This window comes from Ambystoma mexicanum, chromosome 8 (assembly GCF_040938575.1).
Source record: "Ambystoma mexicanum isolate Mex_15411 chromosome 8, UKY_AmexF1_1, whole genome shotgun sequence".
In the NCBI taxonomy this organism is placed as follows: domain Eukaryota; kingdom Metazoa; phylum Chordata; class Amphibia; order Caudata; family Ambystomatidae; genus Ambystoma; species Ambystoma mexicanum.
The window spans coordinates 1,725,309,291-1,725,328,999 of record NC_090929.1 but is presented as its reverse complement, the minus strand read 5'-3'; positions in this window follow the sequence as shown (position 1 = coordinate 1,725,328,999).

Sequence of the window (19,709 nt, the reverse complement as noted above, 5' to 3'; positions counted from 1 at the left end):
CTGATTTTTTTCTTTACCGAGGATTCCCGGCCTGACGGGAAATATTCATGAGCATGTGAATCCATGCCAGACCCATGCTGGAGAACAGTTACAGGTAAGTAACTTGTTCCTTCCTGCTTGCCACAACTACTTCTGATTACCAGGGTCCCTGATTTTAGGTACAGGGTATTCTTCCCCCCTCTCTCTTACCACAACTTCTGCTTCCTAGCGGTTCCCTGCTCCTTCGCGTACCTGTGATTTCGGCTCGCGGGAGCGTCCGCCTTCTCCCAGTTTCCACTGTTAATCACAGGGCTCGTGCTGCTTGCGAAGGCTCTGCTTGGTTTGCGGCAGCTCCGCAGCACCGGCCTTCCTTCAAGAAGTCATCTCATTTCCGACACCTTGGGATCAGCTGCCATCTTTGTCCGGCAGTCTGCCGTCCCAGCCAGTATCCTGGGACCGGCTCCAGAGCTCTCAACTTCACCCTGGGTGTACCGGCTTCCTTCCCAGGTGCAGCAAATAAAGTCCTCTTCCTTGCTGCTCTTCCGGTGAGGACTGGTTTTTGTTTGGCGTCCTCCCCTGCTTTTTATTTGTTCATAGGGTACAACCAAATTGAATAGGCTAGTCTGCTCACTGCGGTTCTGTGGCTCTTCTGCACTCTGCATCTTCTTTGTCGCAGTACTATTTTTGAGGGTGTCATGACTGCTCTTCTTCGTCTCCGTATAACTGAAAGGAGGACAAACGTCTACCTTGTTTGCATACACAGAAGTATTGAGGAGTCTTGCACCATGGAGAGTGTAAGAGGCTGAGGGAGCTGGGATCATGACGTAAGTGTACCGCATCTCTCCTAGGGTGTCATCCCACATCTTATGATGGTGTTCCCTCCCCATGTGGTCCTCCACGGTCCACCAACACCAGGGGGATTATTAGACTGTGGCTGCACTGCTCACATGAAAAGGGTTCCACCCCATGGGAGAAGGGACGACATCCAAGGATTCGTCACACACCCTTCCCCTTAAGCTGTGTGCTCCCCCATTTGGGTTGAGTTGGATTTGATTTCCCTCCCAGGACCAAAGGGGATCGTCATCAGTGAATTCCTCTCTCCCTTGTGTCAGGAGGGGAGTATGTCACTGGGACATGTGAGGGGTCAGAAATGAGAGGCGGGCACAAAGTTGTAACGTTATCAACGTGAGCCATTTTATTAAAATAAAAAGGGGTTGGAATAAAGGCCTATATGTCCCTATCCTAACAAGAGTGTTGCTGCATATAAACTAAAACTAAAGCAGGCTGACTTTGTGTCCGAAACACACATGACCCTCACACTAACATACACAATGAAAAGGTGTATGGTAAATGTCTTTGGGCCTCATCACAAGTCTAGCGGTATCCCGGCGGTAATGGCTCTGGGATACTGCCAGCGCAAATGGCGGTACCTTTACTCGGTTCGGCGCAATTTGCGCCGGATCCCAAGTAGTGGTAAGACAGTATTTTTCCATTCCCTGTTGGGTCCATTGGACTCAATAGGGTTGAGGGTCCGGTATTACCGCTGCACTAATTGCATCCAAAAAAGGGCAGAAAGCAGGATTTTTCCCTCCAGCAAAAAGCTGAAGGTAAAACGTCAAAATGTTCCACCCAACTGATAATAGGGCCAGCGCTTAAATGCGGTGGTAATAGCGTTACTGCAGCATTTAAGGGCTACCACCCAACTCGTGATGAGGCCCTTTGTTTCTAACTCAACAAAATGTGCAGAAATCCAAAATTGTCATTCCAACAAAACACTCCTTGTATCCAGGGGTTGATTCTCTTCCCCTGACCTATTTCAGGAAAACTGTTGAAAGTGTTTTGCTCCAACAATATTCTGTTAACGTCAATAAAAATGTCTTTCACAAAATACTTTCCTCAGATTGGCAAAGCAAATGTCTTTTCTATTGAACACTTTTCTCAGGATGGCAAACCAAATGTCTTTTTAACTTCAAAAACTGCTTCAAATGAAAGTGTTTTTCACACAACTGTCCAAAATTATGACTTCCTGGTGTACTCCCCTGCCAGGAATTGCCTCCTTCTGGTTCACACAGATCCCTGGTGTATGTAGAACTCCTTGTTCCCCACAGATGACCATGACCTCAGGTGAAGTTCCAGTAACTTCTTTATTTAGTTCCAGTACATTATGATGGTCATATAATGTCAGGTACATCTGGGTTCAGGGCAACATACACCTGCATCCTCCCAGGTAGGCTTACATCTCCCAACTGACCACATAGAACCCCAGTCACACATAAACATTCTAACCCTTAACACTCCATTGTCAATCAATACACTGACCAAAGGTTCCATTAGGATGCAGGATAATACCAAATCCCTACATATCTCCCTTCCTTAGGGACATAAAAACACAAGTAGATAACTTAACCATAATGGCTAATAACAACACGCACACAAACAACCCCACGTTCAATGCACTTGCCTCATCACTCCTAACTGAGAACATTCTGCTAGTCTCATTACATATTCCAAAATAGTCCACACAGCCGTGGGACACAATTACAATCAATGCCCCTTCCTCTTTCTACCAAGTGAGGAAAAGGCACCCAACTGCTCAAACATCCTTACTAAAACTTTTACAAATAGAGGCACCCATACCTCTCTTCCTAAACTTGACTTCATCGTCCCACAAAAGAACACACACACATCTCCCTCACACCCAACAATGCAAACCGGTATGTACCTAAATACACACCACCTCCAACTAGACTGAGTATCCCAGATACCCGGGTAACTACTTCACTTCTTGTGACACCATTACCCCTAAATTGCCCATGTTGAAAGTATTCCTAAATACAATACAGCTCCTATTAGGGAAACCACACTTCATTCACACCAGCATCATACCAACATCAATGACTCTACTATAGTCTTTGCTGTATCATCATGAAACTCTGAATCGTTTCTAAACCAAACAAAAAACTTTGTTTGACTCTTAGCACTCTAAACTTTGGCATTAAATAAGGTCTTAATACATCTGCATTACAAAAGTCCCACCTGTGGAAATAAAACATTAGTGCACATAACTATACTTCAGATTCCACATACCAAACTCTAGCAATGTTGTCAATGCAACCTATATTTCATTAAATGTCCATCTGTGGAAGGAAAAGCGTGTTAGTTAAACATGACCGTACCACAATTTTTTCCTTTGCATCATAACATTACCATGTATTTGTTGACAGAGGTAACAGAGGCCACGACTTTTACACACCATCCGTGCACACCTATCAAACATGCTAACTACCACTTGCAAGATACCTCTCATACCAATGTACCTACAACATAAATACCAAATAGCATTTCAGAAAACACTATTACTACGCATATCTCAATCTCTTTCTACTAATATGCAACTTTAACCTACTTAATAAAACCTCACATTTGGATCACTTAATCCCTTGGTTGACTAATTACAAACACCCTTGAGACCTAAATCCAATCTAAAAAACTATAAAATTTTGTTCTCTGCTCCTAAGCTTCAACAACTTCCATGAAGTACCCCTATTACAGGACAACCTATCCCACAAGAAACTACACCTGACAACATACAGGTTCACACTCTCATGCACTCACGCTGTCCAAATGCCATTCAGGCCTCACATGACAACAGATTCTGAATCAATAACTAATTATAACTACTTAACCAATTCAATGAAGGCAAGACCAAATTGCTTCCTTTACTTATGCTCGTGAAAGCATCATCTCTTAACTTAAAAGTACCTCTGTTATTCATTCCGGCAATTAAGATCATTCACAACTTAAGCTTTTTTTTTTAAAAAAAAATTCCAACGGGCGGAAATGCAGCCGCCCGCAACAGAAATGGATTTACCAATCCATCTGCCACACTTCCTTTTGTAAATATCACCTCCCGAAGCGTTCCTTTCCTGGTATGTTCATAATGCTGCTTTTCATTGCTGCCAGCCGCCTGCTATAAAAATTGTACTCCCTTTGCCTCCTACCGCATCTCTCAGTTCTTAAGTAGGCTCCAAGCCCCTCAGGAACTACTGACAACATGCCCTCAAAGATCCTCATCACCTCATATAAGTGATAGCTCCTACAGGCACCTCCTTAGCGCTGCTGCAAATGGGCCCTTGCCCCTCCAGGCACTACACATGTTGTCTTGGGCAATATTCTTTCATCTCTGCACATGGGCTCTAAGCCCCTAAGGTGCAGCCACGGGCTACAAGTCTCTTAGGTGCAGGTATGGGCTCCAAGCCCCCTCAAACGCTGGAATGGCCCCCCAGGACCCTCCTCTGCTCCAGGCGCTTTTCACATTCGCCACCAATCTTCTATTTAACATATAGGCGCAGCTTAGGTTCCCAACCTCTTCTATTGCTGCTGCCCCAACTCCAGGCCTCAAGCTGTACAACATCACTCCTCATTGTTTCTTTTCCCGGCGCAGCTTAGGCTCCAAGCCTCTCCTGTTGCTACTGCCTTGGGCTTATAGTCCTCAGTTGCACAGCATGCCTCCTCATTGCTTAATTTCCAGGCGCAGCTTAGGCTCCAAGCCTCTCCTGTTGCTACTGCCTTGGCTATATCCCTCAGCTGCCCAGCATGGCTTCCTCATAATTTCCAGGCGTAACTAGACCCCAGGCCTCTTCAAATTGCTACTGCCATGGGCACCAAACCCTCCATGCTGCAGCTAGTGGTCCCAGACCCCTTAAGCAATCAGTCTCTGGGCCCTCAGCCCCTCCTCAGTCTCTTGCTTTCCTCTTTCCCTGACCTGTCCTTCTAGTGACAGGCCAGCTGGCCCCTGGCTCTGGCGCAGCCCCTTACTTTTTGCCCCTGAGCTCCATGCGCTGGGCCCTTCTGCGCCTACAGTTTTAAGCGCTTGCCCTACCTGGGAGGTCTTCTTCTTGGGTTGGGGCGAGGTGTATGTGCCATCTTCAATGCTGTCCCCCCAGCACAGCCAGCATCCTCGTCGCCAATGTAGAACTCCTTGTTCCCCACAGATGACCATGACCTCAGGTGAAGTTCCAGTAACTTCTTTATTTAGTTCCAGTACATTATGATGGTCATATAATGTCAGGTACATCTGGGTTCAGGGCAACATACACCTGCATCCTCCCAGGTAGGCTTACATCTCCCAACTGACCACATAGAACCCCAGTCACACATAAACATTCTAACCCTTAACACTCCATTGTCAATCAATACACTGACCAAAGGTTCCATTAGGGTGCAGGATAATACCAAATCCCTACAGTGTACTCCCCTGCAGGAATTGCCTCCTTCTGGTTCAAACAGATCCCTGGTGTACTCCCCTGCCAGGAATTGCCTCCTTCTGGTTCACACAGATGCCCGGTGTACTCCCCTGCCAGGAATTGCCTCCTTCTGGTTCACACAGATGCCCGGTGTACTCCCCTGCCAGGAATTGCCTCCTTCTGGTTCACACAGATGCCCGGTGTACTCCCCTGCCAGGAATTGCCGCCTCCTGGTTCACACAGATCCCTGGTGTACTCTCCTGCCAGGAATGGCCTCCTTCTGGTTCACACAGATCCCTGGTGTACTCCTCTGCCAGGAATTGCCTCCTTCTGGTTCACACAGATCCCTGGTGTACTCCTCTGCCAGGAATTTCCTCCTTTACTCTCCTGCCAGATATCTCTTTCCAAAATGGGCTCACTGCTTGATGTGTATCTTTCACCAGATCTTTGCTACATTGTTCACTTTTCTTTAAAGTATAACACAGTTGCACTATTTCACTGTTTATACCTTGTTGATTCCAGATCTCACTTGTTCAAATTTCCCATTTATTGATATCCCACATATGGGGGTTTGTTCAAGTTCTGTCAACTTTCTTCTGAGTGTCTTTTGGCTTTGGCAATGCTTGTTCCAGGTTTCCCCAAACTGATATCTCATGTAAGGAGAATTTTGCCCTTGTCCTTCAGTTCTACTTGGTCGCTATTCAAAATGTCTCCACAAGTATTTGTTAACTTGATAGCATGTCCCGGGGCACCCAGCTCCTGTGGGTTGACTCACTGTTGTAGTGTGCTGCTGCAGTGAAGAGTTTTCATTGGATAGGCTTCCCCAGCTAGGCAGAGGCTCTCTCGGTTCACGCATCAGCTTTTCTCTCCTTCGCCAATGGGACCATTGCTACTCCATAAGACTGCACCTTCTTCGGTCTTGCAGCAAATGACTTCACGCTTCTAGCGGTCCCTATAGAGCACTCGGTACAACTTCTCAGGAGTTCCTCTGCTAAGGTGCGCAATGCCTCCAGGCGCTTGCCTGTAAGCGTCTTCTACCTGAACACTTCTCGCTTCACGCTCTCTAGCTCTCCTCTCCTTCCTAGCAGGTGATTTCCGAGTTTAAATGTCCCACAGGTGCTTGTGAACCTGACAACTAGACCGCACAATGTACTTTCATTCTATATTGAGTCCTTGCTCCTGTTCATCGTCTCAGGACTTGAGGCTTTCTGGTTTTGGAGTCCCAAGGATCTTTTTTATTTTTATTACTTATTTGTATATGGTTCAAAGAACCTTTACAAACCACAATTAAAATACATAATTATACTTGCAACATGCGATACAATATACTCAACCAGCATGTTTCAATTATACAATTATTAGCATACAATTCACATGTTTAACCTACAATAAAATGTATATGTAAAAAAATGTAAAATATTATATAATATAGCAATTAAGTTACTCACAATGTTACCATACAAAGCTAAAATATACAGTGCTCGTACCTTGTTAAACAGTAAAACTATGTTTCATCTTGTTCTAATAAGCCAAAACCAATTCCATCTACTCTTCCACCACTATCTAATATCAACCCGGGTGCCCAACGCTACGTAGATATAATTCACTTCTCAACCTGCCAATAAAACCAACAAAGTCACTGAACCTAGGCCTCTTATAATAAATATTAAAACAATATGGCATCCTAACCATTGGCTTACCAATCTTCAGCCTGCCTTACCTTATTGGCCTCAGCAAGGCACTTCCCCACGATACCCCAAACATGATGCAACGCAATACTAACTCTTTCTGATTCAGAATTCATACAGTAAGGATTTTTAGACTGTTGTAAGTTACATTGTTGTATACTTTTGTAACCATTATAAACTTTCAATGTTAAATGTGATTTAGGAGTAAATAGTTTGAATGGATTGTGTCCTCCAACTTATTCCACATCCTTAACATGTAATGTCCACAGCTGTGTACTTCGGAAACTTTTTCGGCAGAGGGCGTCCTGCGTCGATGGCGTCGGGTCGATGTCCCTGGAAAGCTTCCGTTTAGGGCGATGTTACCGGATGTTATAAATAGGACGCATGGCGCCCGTCGCCTCAGTTCTGTTTTTTCCGCAAACGTGTTTGCTTCTGAGACGCGCCTTGTGTATTCCTCGTGAATATGTCTTCTTCTTCAACCCCTCCGACTGCGCGGTCTGGCTTCAAGACTTGCCGGGACTGCAAGTCGAAAATGCCGATTACCGACCTGCATCGCATTTGTTTGTGGTGCTTGGGTGAGAGTCGTGACACCGACGACTGTTCCAAATGCCAGTCGCTGACTGCTAAGGCCTTGCGGGAGTGTAAGAGAAAGCTTCAGGTAGGTAGGGGTTCGGAACCCAGTAAGTCCCGTCAATCCAAGTCCAAGAGAATGTCCACCGATGATTCGAGGGGTGACTCTCCGCATCGGAAGGAGTCCCGGGGGGTCTCTGTCCCGGAGTGGTTCCCACCATTCGTCCTCCTCGTCCCTGCATTCTAAGGCGGCGCCGTCACTGCGCGTCTTTCCCATCCTCCTTGGAGGATGGTGCAGCAAGGAAAGTGGCTTGTCCGACTAAGTCCTCGACTCCGGAGGAATGGGCTGCCTTTAGGGAGCAGATGTTAGTGATTTTCCAATCGCAGGGCACAGTTCCGCTCACACCTTCTAACGAAGCCAGCAAGGAACGGTCTTGATCCGTGGCTCGCACGCCTTCAGGCTAGGGTCCTCGGCACGATCCTCATCGGGAACCTTTGAGGTCCCGTTTGGACAAGGCTCAGGATGGTCGCAAGAGACGTGCTTCCTGTTGAGGAGAATTCTCTAAAAAGGCTAATTTCCCAAACCTAGTGAGTCCCCCAGCAGCTTTGCTGGATTTTTTGGGGTTTGTTTTTTTTCTCCTGCTAAGAGTGACTCTTTTCCTCCCACTCTTAGGCATGATTTGAGGTATGTCTTTGACTTTCTGTGTGATTATGGACTATGGGGTCTTTTTCTCCATAGGGCATCATCTGTTTTTAAGTGTGTTACACAGCACCCTCAGTGCAGTAACACAGGGGTGTCATAGTGACCCCCAAACATAGGCTCCATACCCTGGGACTGACTGTCTCCCAGGGCATGTAAAGTCACCATTGACTTTTCTAGTCCTAAATTGTGAACAGAACCAGTACAAACCATCATATTGTGGAAGTACTGGAAGGGGTTAATTCGATTGCCCCTGGGTCTGTTTTGAAGGGGGCACTGTCCAGTCCCCCATTGTCGAGTTTCTGGCTGGAGGCAGTGGTTACCATGCAAAATATTCCACCAGAATATTTCCTATGGGATTTTCCCATTGATTTTAAACGCACCACTTTTTGGTGCAATGTTAAAGATACCGCCAGTTTATTTATTTAATATTAAATCAATGGTTGGGTCTTTTTGCCAGAACTCTTTTCTAAAATGGCATTTGTGTCCGTCTCTGTAACTCTAACCAAGGTCGAGTCCTTTGTTCCACTTTTTGGCGGGCTTCTCCACAGAAGCCCTCCAAATGGTGCCACTCTGTCTGGGTTCCACAGGATGTGTGGGGAGGGGAATTGGCACCCTGGACTGCGTTGCCTTAGCAACTCAAGTCGCACTCTATTCTGATTGGCCCAGTGGTGAGCCGCCCGGCTCACCACTTAGCATGTTTGAGTGACAGCTAGGCTGTTGAATGGCAGTTTTTCTGCATAAAAGCAGGGCCATTGGGACTGGAACTTCGGAAGTCACCACAGGATCTAAGAATCCGAAGAGGGAATAAGCTGAGCCATCTACCACGACCCCACCGGTGAAGCCCTGCTGCAACGACCTCACCACTTTCCCGACGACAAGAGAAGATCTTCTGCTGGACGAGTCTTCTTCCTCTGAGCTGGTGGGATCAACCAGTTCGCCCTTTTCGCCTTGCAAAGACGTCTCTTGGTCGAATCACCCGTGCTAAGCACCCTGGCGGCCGGATAGCCAAGCTCACCACTTTTGACCGCGACTAAAAGGACCGCACCTTTTAATCGGGAACTCCACGGCTGGTTTCATCCCTGTGCAGTGCAACGACTCCCTGTTCCCTCCTCGACGAGATCTTCTCTTCCCCTGGTCGGAACCATGAACTTCAACCACTGCCAGGAACTGCCCCCACTGGAGCTTCCTTTCTCTTTAAGGTACTGTGTCCTGCCTGGCCTCCCTTTCTACAGATTGCTAAAGGTGACCCTTAAATCCTTGGCTTCTAAACTGGGTTGGCTCCAGGCCTTCTAACTATATCTTTTGCATCACCTCAACCTCTTTTGAACACTCTGCAAAGACTTTTAGTGCACTTTAAACCGTGCGATCCTGGGCACATTTCGCTCTGCTCCATTTAAAGTGGGCCCGGCCTATGAACTTTGGCTCTACAGTATAACCTGCCTTTCTCCTCTTGCTCTGAACTCTTAAGTGTTGGGAACTGTTTTACTTTTATGCTCTGCCTTTTTCTCTCCCTTTAACTACATTATCAGAGTGCCATCTTGGTTAAGCGCTCACATCTGTTCTAACAAATAGTAGTGTTTTAACCCTGACTTGTCTGATAACTATTAAGGGAGGTGTGTATACTTTAACTGACTGTGTTTTAACTTGCTTTTGATTGAGAGTGCTAGTATATGCCATAAAGTGTGTTTTAAATAAATAATTATATACTTTTTGTACAAAGCTCTGGTCAGTGTTTGTTTGCTCTACCGTGTTTTGGCCCTATTGTGTATACTCTACCTACTGCCCTACTCTTCTTGAGAGAAGTCTGACTGCTCTGCCACAGCTACCAGGTAAATCTGGGTGGTACAGACTGCTACCAATTGGGTTTACTGCTTACTCCTGTGGTCTTAATCTTTTTGCAGTGGTCCCCAAGGGAACTGCACAGGATTCTGCCTAACACTTCCAAGTCTTGGTCCTCGTCCCCAGCGAGATCGCAGAAACCGGCTAAAGGCTCGAGGTCGGCGTCCATGTTCATCGGACGTCGAAGCTTTGCCTTCATATCAGCCTACAGCACCATCGGGCGCCGGTGTCGACGCCTCAACGCCAAAGCCATCAGCGCTGTCTACGCCTTAGAGGCCTTTTGGCTGAAATGTACCTTTGGAGATCCCAGCTACTGTGGATCCTCCTAGGAAGGCTACTTCCAAGTCTTGTGAGGCCTGTTCTGGACTCCAGGCCCACGGCTGTTCCAAGACAGGACTTTTACCTCCCTCTGTATGACATCTATGAGGAGGAGGAGAGGTCGGATTTTGATCTTGACCCTGTTCAGCCTGATGGGGCTCCTGTCTTTTCAGGGGATTGCCAATTGGAAGAGTTGAGGCAAACTCTTCATGACGCTGGTGGCCTGGACACTTCTCCGGAAGTGGAATTTGGCAGGCCTGAGCCTGGTGCTCATGCTGAGTCGTCTTACAGGAGGCTCATGGCTAGGGTCACAGAGTATCTGGGCTGGTCCAGTCCTCCTGAAGCTTTTGTGCAAGATGATCTAACAGACATTGTAGATCAAAGTCCGTCCTCTGACCCTGTGTTACCTTTTCATCTGACATTACAGAAAAGGGTGGCGAACCCCGGCATTTTATGCACTGCCCAAGATTCACAAGGACGCCACCAACCCACCTGGCAGGCCCATCGTTTCAGGGTGCGGATCCATCCTAGAACCCTTGTGCAAATGTATAGACTTCTTCCTCAAGCCCCTTAGCCAACTTACACCGACACAATCTTCCTTTTGACAGTAGCCATGACACACTTGTCACGCTGGATATCAAAGCTCTTTATACGAGCATTCCCCGGACAGCAGCTCTGGAGTGTATAAGACACCACCTCACCCACCATATGGAGCAAAGCAGAGTTCCTGTTAATTTTATTCTCGAGCTCTTGGAAATTGCATTGGCAAAAAACCTTTTCACCTTTGAAGAAACATTTTACTTACAGATCAGTGGCACTGCCATGGGAGCAGCATTTGCCCCGAGTCTTGCTATCATATTCATGGCAGAGTATGAATCTTCCTTTGTGCTAAACCAACAGAACCCATTTTTTGACAAAATCCTAAATTGATACAGATACATAAATGACATTCTGTTTGTCTGGAAAGGAGCCATACCAGAACTCACCACATTCCACACATGGTTGAACACTCAAGTAGCAGAAATTCAATTTACCTTGAACAACAGCCAAACAGCTATCAATTTCCTGGACTTAACACTCACCACAGACGACAACAGGCTCCAATGCACATTATACGGGAAAGAAACCGACCGCAATACATTGCTCCCTTTCAACAGCAGCCACCCACAAAGTCTGAGAACAAATTTACCATTCGGTCAATTTCTCAGAGTACGCAGGAACTGTTCAGAAACTCAACAATATCGCCAGCATGCATCGCACCTTGAATGCAAACTCGTGGCACGCGGCTACCCTAACAAATTGGTCAAAAACATGCGCAAAAGAGTCTTATGCATTCCTAGGGAAACATTGCTCCAACCTAAGGACCACGGCACACCAGAAGATCGTATCACCTGTGTGACCACTTTTGGACCAGATACTAACGGTATTAAAAAAAATCATTAAACAATTCTGGCCCATTGTCCATCAAAACCTCTCAGACGAACCGATACCCAGGATGGCACTTAAAAGGTCGAAAAACCTCAGTGAATGGCTCACACGTGCTCGCCTGCCCAAGAAACCTATCAGAACTGGATTGTGGGACCTCAGAACACCAACAGGTCACCACCCTTGCTGCAATTGCTCAGCCTGCAAATATACGAGCAAAACTAAATCCTTCAAAATTGAAGGGAAGGACTGGTCCCTCAGACAATTCACCAACTGCAAAACACCAAATGTGATATACGCCATTGAGTGCCCATGTGGGCTCCGGTATGTAGGCCAAACTACAAGACCGGTACACAAACGCATTGGGGAACATCACTCTAAAATAAGATGCCGTTCTATCACAGCACCTTTGGTCTCCCACTACGTGGAATTCAAACATACACAAGAACAGTTGAAATGGTGGGTCCTTGACAAAATCCAATACACCTCAAACATCAAAAATGCCCTTAATTATAAAGAGGCGTGGTGGATGTTAAAATTGCAGACAATCGAACACGGACTAAATGAAGCCTCCCCTTCTGAAAATTACCACCATAACTGAAACCTTTGCCATATTGTTTTTTCCATATTCCAGCAGGGATAGGCCCATTGTGCTAAATTTCCCCAAAGTAACCCCAGGTACCCCATCCACCCTTTACCTCGGCACTCCACAGTAAGACCATTCCCAGGGGTCCTAGATACCCACAGTGCATGGCATGACTTCTACACACAGGTCTGTGCTCTCCACCATCCTGCCAACCAGGCATGGCTTATAAAGACTCCAATTTCTCATGGTACCTTTCAATGTCCGCACCACACGGCTATACCAGCCGATTGTGCCGTCTCACCTCAAGCCTGGCACCACACGTAGTCGAGCTACTCCCAGGACCTACAGGGACTACACACAATGTCCCCGAGCTGCATCACTAACTCCGAACGCATGTGCACAACTGCACGCCTTTCCTTTACTGACGCGCACACTGCTCTACATCACATGCGTAGACCAGTCAACACACTGTCGAGCCAGTTCCAGCCCGGACTCAACCCATCAGACGGCAGCAGCATCTGTTCCAGCTCCGCTCCCGAACCTCACGCAGGTAGGCTGCAGGTCCCAGCAGGCCTCCCCCGGACTGCACCGCTCAGCACACGTAACCAGCCTCTGCAACAGAACTCCCCTTTAACGGATGCCCCTTTGCTTCTTCTAGATGGACCATGTAACAAACGCATCTTCGGCACCTGATCGGGACTGACGACTATCCCCTCAGATACACGGATCCACCTCTGTTTCAGCCGCACAGCAGCCCTCCCCACGCTGGGCTAAAAACTGGAGGTATGCCACATCATTTATACCTTGAGCCTTATGTCTGATTCGTACCAGTCCATACACACAGCGGTACCCTTATACTTTTCTTTCTCTCCTCTTTTTTCCATGGTATGCCAATGTTGCAGCCCCCCCAGCGGACACTACTGTGGACGACAGCCGCCATCCTGAATGCCTTAACTGGGCACTTTTCACACCCAGCTACTGGATCCCAACCAATAAGGTCCAGTCCAAGTTTGGTCCGCATCCTTTTCCCTTCCCAGCCCGGTCACACCCAAGGTCAGTCGTTTTAATCCCCCACAGACCAGAATACACATCCACATGTGTTTCTGAGCCTTTTCTTTTAACTGTTGACCCAATATGACCTGCCGTGGATGCAATCTCCCGAGCATGTCCTATATCTAAAACGGGTCATTTTTTCTTCTCTTCTCTTACACAAGATTTTAGGCTACCACAATCCTTTTGGCCCAGAAGAAGGCTGTTACTTCCAAAGCCGAAACGTCACTGCAGCAGGCCTCCGCCTGTCTTCAGTCAAACATCAGGGATTTTTCTTTTCCCGACGTAGACCAAGGATTGGCCATTACCCCACTAATGTGTAATATTTCACCACAAGTAACAGAGCTTGGCTTCACTAACTAAACTTCAAAAAGTCAGACTCTGTACTCTCTAAGTAATGAAACACTTGAGATGTGTGCTCTTTTTCACCTGACCACAACGTTTTGTATACAGCTACCTAATGGCGCTCACAGAACATAATGTACTGAATTTTTGGTATAATATTCTGTTTGGTATAATTATACTATACCAATATATACTATATACTATAACCTACTGTCATAACACTGATTGCATTAGAGAGTAGTCTAGTTCTGTTAGCAGACTACAGTAGTAGCACAATTGTGTATGTTTACTTTTGTAGTTTCCGGTTCAAACATTAAGAACCAACTGTTCTTTCAGACAGATTTATGTAAAGGAAACATCCTCCTAGCTAATGTAACACTGTTGTCTTCATTCCCAAATCCAGAACCTATGTTTGCTTTAAATGAGGGCAAACCTAGTGTTCAACATTGTCCATTGTCCTTGATCCACACACTATGGCAATGAGTTTTTCTTGTTTAATGATGTTTATTTGATTTTCATTTATATTACATGTAAATAAACACATGTCCCCTGATTGAAAAGGGTGTATAACAATTGTTATGATTTAATCTAATATATTCTGTTTTTTCTGAAAATGTGAGTCCATTTTTAAGCTCTTGCAAGTTGGGAACAGGGTGATTACTCCTAACACCATTACATTTCCCTCTAAATAAAACATTCTTAAATCTGAGAATTATTTAACTTGATCGGCGGTTACCACTCCCCCAGTTATACACGGATGCTTGGCAGTCACCAGAATCTCTTCAGGCTGTTAACAAATCGTTACCCAAAAAATATTGCCCTTCCGGTAGCAACCCCAGCTACCTATCCACTCACCCCACTCCCAAGAGTTTGGTGGTTCAGATGGCTACGGCCGCCTCGAGGCGGGTGGCGTACCCTACCATCCCTCCTGATGGGGGCGACAAACGCTTTAACGATTGGGCACGCGAGGTGTTTTCTGCGGGGCGTATGGCGCTAAAATCAGCCAACTCCACTTGTTCCTTGGCAAGATTTTCACACACTCTGTGGAACTGTGATTCTCTTGCGGCTGAGCATATTCCCGAAGGGGAAGAGAGGGATGGGTTCCTTGCTCTTGTGCAAGATGGCAAGGATGCCATGTGTGAATCCCTTCAGTCGGGTTTGGACACGGCCGACAGTGTTAGCCGGCCCAGACTGCGAGCACGGTTATACGCAGATTTACGTGGTTGCCGAAGTCTGGTTTTGCCCCGGATGTGCACGCTCGTCTTTTGAACATGCCCTTTGATGGCGCGCATTTGTTCGGCAGCAAGGTGGACAAGAGCCTTGAGAGGTTGCAGACCTCAAAAGCTGCAGCAAAATCTTTAAGCGCAGCAGTGCGTCAACCTCGCCTTTTCGTCCTAGTGGACAGCAGTGGAGGGGAGGTTCTTTTCATTACTACTCCTCCTTTGGTAGAACGAGAGGAGCTGCCAGTCAAAGGGGTCAGCGTAAAAGTACCTGTGTGGTCGGGGAAATCGGGGTGCCAAAGCCGCTCAGGAACCTGCCTCTTTGCCTTCAGGCACTTCCTCTTTGCCTTCAGGCACTGCTGCAGCCGTTCCAAAACAGTCATGAGGCCATGTCCCATGGTTCGCCGGTGGGGAGCAGACTGTCTCAGCATCTCGAAGAATGGCAAGCTATTACTTCGGATGCATGGGTTCTGGATACCATAGTCCACGGCTACTGCCTTCCCTTTCTAAAGAGGCCTCACGACAATCCACCGGGGAATCTCTGTTTGAAGCTTCTAGATCCGCTGCTTGTGCAGGAAATTTTGACCCTGCTAGAGAAAGGCGCTGTAGAACTGGTGCCTGTAGCGGAGAGGAACAAGGGATGGTATTCCCCTTATTTTTTTATTCCAAAGAAAGACGGGGGATTGAGACCCATCCTGGACTTGTGTTGATTGAACAAACTTCTCAGGAAGGACCAGTTCAAGATGGTCACTCTTTCTCCAGTCCCTTCAACTTCAGGATTGGTTGGTGTCTCTGGACCTTCAGGATGCTTACTTTCATGTGCTGATTCATCCCAAGCACAGAAAGTACCTGAGGTTTGCTGCTGGTGACTCGCACTTTCAGTTTCGGGTCTTGCCATTCGGATTGAACTCCGCCCGAGGGTCTTCACCAAGCTAATGCTAATGGTAGTGGTAGTGGCAGCGTATCTCGGGCAAGGGGAGGAGGGGGGAGGTTCACATCTACCCCTACCTGGACTGGCTGATCCGTGCGCATTCTCCCGAGCAAGTTGGTGTCATGATGCCTACCCCCGGGGACCCAGACCAAGTCCAGCAACCCCGGAAGCAGGCATAAAGTTATCCTAAGCAAGCCCAACAACCCCTGCTAGGGGCTATTTGGGTCCAGTCCTATGGCTCATATGGCTCATATGGAGAGTCAGTCCTGGCGCCATAGGCGCCAGGCTCATAGATTAAAACTTATCTGATGCAGACCATGCTGCAAGAGCTCCAAGCCAAAGGAGGCTTGGAAGGGACTACATTACTTGGGGACTATTTTTTTTACTCGGGTGGGGCTGGGGAGGAATACTTACCTGGGACGACTATGGAGGCTATTTAAACCACGCCCGAAGAGCAGCACACGCTTCGCGTTATTCTGCATCCAGCAGCGTAACGCTCACCGTGCCTGCAAGTCTGCATCCAGCCTTCTGCCACGCCCGCCTCGAGTTTGGAGCTCCTAGAAAAAGGGAGAAAGGAGAAAAGGTTAGAACAAGAGCAATACCTTTGATCCTTACCTGAATTCCCGATCCATCGCGCCTTCGAGCTGGAAGAAAGAAGTTATTTTATGCGCGTCGCCTCGCCTGCTGCAGCGCCGCGCTGAACTCACCGGCCTTCGCAGCATCTTCACATTCCACCGCATCCTCCTGCATGTTCCCGCCGCACTCCGGCACCTAAGGAGAAGACGAGAACAGCAAGGTGAGCCAAGAGAATACACAGAGGAATATTAGTTACCCCCCCCCCCGTAGACTTGCCTGATTTTACCACCGGGGGTACTATTCCTCTTGACGGGTGGGCGCAGCTTCCACTGCATCTTCGCCGAACCCCGGCCTCTAAGGGGAAACAAAAGAACAGCAAGGTGAAACAAAGGGACTAACAAGGGGAACCCTCCTCACCACAATAGACTTACCTGATTTTACCGCCGGAGGTATTATTCCCCGAGACTTCATACTTTCTCTCAGCGCCTGAATAAGGGAGAAAGCAACCAGTGAAATATTGACATTATTTTATCGAACTGTGTTGGAAAATACAAATCCTTACCAGAATACTACCGGTTGCCACGAGGAACTCTTCATAAGGGTCAAGCTGCAACCTGCAAGGAATCGGACAAGAGTGAAAGTCAGGCATTTGAACTCTTACGAACTTTATACTTACGGCGTCTTGTCGGGAATCTCGGAGTCAATATTGTTCTGGAACTCACCAATTCCTTCGAGCCAGTGAAGCAACTGGTTATCAACGCGCCCATGCGCTCAAAGCAGGATGGAGAGCTCATCTTTTCAAACCATCAGGTGAGACTATAAGAAGGGACATCAAAGGTGATCTGTGGGGAGAACAGCGGGGGTGGGGGGGATTTACGCTCAACTCCACGGGTGGTTAATTCCCTTTCTCCATTTGCAGAAGAATATTCCTACGGGCCAAGCAAACGAAGCTAGGTGGGCCAGTCCAGTCCGTCATCTCGGCCCTACGCGTCACATTGGTGGAGACCGGAGCTGTCCAGTTCCGATCAACGCCTCTGTGGGAGCCAGGTGAGCGTAACAATTGGATCACCTCAGTCTCACCTGCCGCTCCCTCCACAAGGTGGGCTTCTCCCTCAATTTCAAGAAGTCGCATCTGACACCTTCCCAACAGCTCCAGTACATTGGGCTGTGTTGGACATGTCCTTGGAAGTGCTTGCTTCGCAAGGTGAGGGATCATCACATTGTGCAGATGGTGGACAAGTTTCAACATGCCCAGAGTCTCCCGGCTTTTGAATTCTTAAGGTTGCTCGGCCTCATGGCATCCTGCATTTCTCTGGTGCCAGAGGCCAGGCTGAGGATGAGATCCCTGCAGTGGGCTCTCAAGATGCAGTGGTCCCAGTTCCCGGGCAAGATGTCGGATCCCGTTCAGATTCCACTCTCGGTCTCCCAGGATCTTTTGGGGTGTGCCAACGAGGGGAACCTGATGAAGGGGGAGCTGTTTTGGCAACCGTGGCCGGAGGTGACTGTAGTGATGGACGCTTCCCTCACAGGATGGGGAGCTCATGCCGCAGACTTGACCGCCTGCGGTCGTTGGTCTCCGTCGGAGTCCAAACTCCACATCAACCTGTTAGAGCTGAGGGCCATCAGGCTGGCTCTGAAGGCTTTTCTGCCGTCTGTGCGGGGGAAGAGTGTTCTGATCATGACGGACAACACAGTGGCCATGCATTACCTCTACAAAAAAGGGGGGGTTAGGGTCACTCCCGTTGTGCAGAGAGGCAATGCAGCTCTGGTTCTGGGCAATCCAGCAGGTAATTTCGCTCTCGGCAGTTTATCTGGCCGGAGAGGTAAATGCAGGGCGGACGCTCTGAGCAGGCAGAGCACGATCTCTCACGAGTGGGAGTTGGCTCAGGAAGCCCTTCTGGAGATCTTCGCCCTTTGGGGAACCCCACAAGTGGATCTCTTCGCCACCAGTGCAAACCAGAAGTGCGAGAGATTCTGCTCAAGGGAATTCCCTCCGAGAGGAGCCTTAGGAGACGCATTCATAGTGGATTGGTTGTTCCCACTGCTGTATGTGTTTCCTCCAGTCCCCGTCATTCCTCAAGTGTTAAGGAGGTTTTTCAAGGTTCGGATCCCACATGATCCTCATTGGTCCGGATTGGGCCAGGAGAGCATGGTATCCGGACCTTCTGGAAATGTGCATCTGCCCTCCACGCCGTCTTCCCTACCGAGAGGATCTGCTCTCGCGCGGTGGGCTAGGCGGTCAGGTTCTCCATCCAGAGGTCAGGACTCTCAACCTTCACGCCTGGCTGAGGTATTGAGGTATAAGAATTGGGATCTCCTGGATGATGTGTTGCTTTCGGCCAGGAGGCCTGCAACAAAATCCCTGTACCGTTGGCGTACGTTTTGCGACTGGCGCAGGGGACAAAATGTTGATCCTTTTCAGTGCTCCATTCCTGTGGTTTTGTCTTTCTTACTTTCTTTGGCCCACAGGGGCCTTCAAGTCGGTAACATTAAAGGTCACCTGGCGGCAATGTCCATATTTAAGCGCTCGTCTGAAGAATGTTCTTACTTTAAGATTCCTTTGATTTCCCAGTTTCTTAAAGGACTGACTAATGTGTTCCCACCGTCCCCTTTCCAGGTGCCAGTTTGGGATCTGAATTTGGTTTTGAAATTCCTAATGGGTGCTCCGTTTGAACCTTTACACTTTTGTCCTTTGAGACTGTTGTCTTTCAAGACGGTGTTCTTGGTTCCGGTTACTTCCGCTTGCAGAGTCGGTGAATTGCAGGCACTTTCATCTAAGCCACCCTTCACTGTGTTTCACAAGGATAGGGTTGTACTGAGGGTACGTCCTTCCTTTCTGCCTAAGGTAGTGTCTGATTTTCATTTGAGCCAGAAAGTGGTTCTTCCGTCTTTCTATCCTCCTCCTCATCCTGGTAAGGAAGAGGAGCGACTCAATAAATTGGATCCTAGGAGAGCTCTGAGCTTTTATATTTCTAGGATGTCCAGGGTCAGAGTGGACGATCAACTCTTTGTGGGATATACTGGACATTGATTGGGCCAGGCTTTTACCAACGAGACCTTGTACAAGTGGATTATCCTCACCATTACTGAATGTTACCGAATGTCGGGTAAGGACCCTCCTGAAGAGTTGCAAGCTCATTCCACTAGGGGCGTGGCTACTTCCACAGCCCTACAACGCGGAGTTCTTATTAGGAATATTTGTGATGCAGCCACATGGGCTTCTATCCACACCT